Source organism: Hemiscyllium ocellatum, chromosome 2, assembly GCF_020745735.1.
Source record: "Hemiscyllium ocellatum isolate sHemOce1 chromosome 2, sHemOce1.pat.X.cur, whole genome shotgun sequence".
Lineage (NCBI taxonomy): Eukaryota > Metazoa > Chordata > Chondrichthyes > Orectolobiformes > Hemiscylliidae > Hemiscyllium > Hemiscyllium ocellatum.
Genome location: NC_083402.1, coordinates 40,811,654 through 40,813,629, shown reverse-complemented (window position 1 = coordinate 40,813,629; position 1,976 = coordinate 40,811,654).

Here is a 1,976-nt window from a genome sequence, read left to right as displayed (position 1 = left end):
AGTCAAGATCTCGTTGAAACAAGTGTGTTAATGAACAACAAGAAATAGTTCTCTGCCTCAGGAAACACAGTTACAATTTAATTTATGTCTACATATGTATTCCATAATTCAACTGTCAGTGGTAGCTTTCAATTCACAAGTGCAAACTGTACTCCATGTTGAGTGCAGCATCTTGGCTAATATATTTGTGGTGCTCTGTCAAGGGTTCTGTTTTTCTGATGGGCTATTAAATAAAAGTTTCTTTCCCTGGTGGAGATGATTGACACAGTTGGGTTTATACAACAATCAGGCAGCTGTCATGGTTACTATATTTTTCAGCCCTTCAGTTTCAAATCACCAGATTTGTTAAATTAGGATTCTGGAATTGCACCATAATGTTGCTAGTTGAGTGGCATAAACACTGCACTACATATTCTACACCCCACAGTGCCCATCTATTAAGTGCCAAACCGAAATCCATTTGTCACTTGACTGCAAATCACCTTTCCTTTCATGGGCATCATGGTAATGGAGCCTCACGGCATGGGAGCTTATACAGTGATTAAGGCCAATTCTGTAATCCATGCTTTTATCTTGAGAGGCTCTAAGTCAAAAGTAAACTCTTGCAAATTTACCTCTATTGGGGTTCCAGTATGAATCCCTGAAGTAGGCAATTCTCACCATCTATTTGATGTTCTCATATGCATATTTTTCCATCCTAAATCATTTGAGAATTAATTATGTACAGAAGTGCTTCTCTTTCACAAACATTCCCATGACAGTCCTCCTGCAATATTTATATAGTTCCTGATCAATAGTGTTAAATTGGTGTGATTGCTCATGCTTTTAATTTTGAGTCAGAAGGTTGTAGGATCAAGCACTTGGGCACCTAATTCAGATTGACACTACGATTCAAAGCTGAGGAAGCTATTAAAAGCAGTCCATTTTCTTTCATTAGCAGACTGTTCAGCTTTTGATGGTGTACCTCTGATTTATCCCATCTTTTTCAACAATTTCATTCTAAACCACTTCCATCAACGCACTTAATTTTAACTTTTTTATCTTTCTCAGTATCGATGTGGTTAATTGTTTGACTAATTAGCCAAGGCATTTTAAAAACCACAAGTTGCAGGTAATGTTACTTCAAGGAACATGAAGTTCACTTTGTTTAAAATAATTTTCTCAGACAAAATTATCAAAAACTCTTGCTTGTGAAAAACAAGATTTCTGTGCTAATCTAATTTCATAAAGTATTTACCTACAATTACAGCCAATACACAGTAAGAGAATCTTATTAACAAAATGTAAATCAGTAATCTGTGCTTTAATTTATGTTACTAAGTGTTACATTCCATTAGATGGAAACTTATCATCGACTAGAAATAATCATGCAAGAATGTGGAAAATACTACTGACCTGATGACAATTACATATATAATATTCTCACAGGATCCCTTTCTGCATTAGTTAATAGTAGCCATTATTTCACAAACAATGTTAACTTAAAGTAACAATAGAGGAAAAAATGTTTATTAATAATTTCTGTGGGAGGATAATAGCTGGCTCCAGTTGCTGATCCAGATGTCTATCAAAGTTTTGATATGTAACTTGCCTATAAGACCAGCAAAGTAATAGAAAGTTGAAATAGGGTTTTTCAAAGTACAGGGAAATCTATTGTGGAAATAAATGCTGTTATGTGCATTGTGAGTAGGATGGCTTCCCAACATGTATACCAAGTGAAAGGCTATGCTGGAGTAGATCTTTTAGTTTAATGCTTCATTAAATGCTTTAGTCATCAAAATAGAAATGCAAAGGTAACACAATCCAGTTCTGCAAACTTCCAAGAATTTTAAATATTCTGACATCAATTATTAACTTGTCCCTAAGTGCTTTTATTGTAACTAGACTGAACTTTAAACATTATATACTACTCCAACAGGCACAGCTATCCCTTTACTTCGATGGGACTATTATACGGCGCTGACTGAGCAATGCAA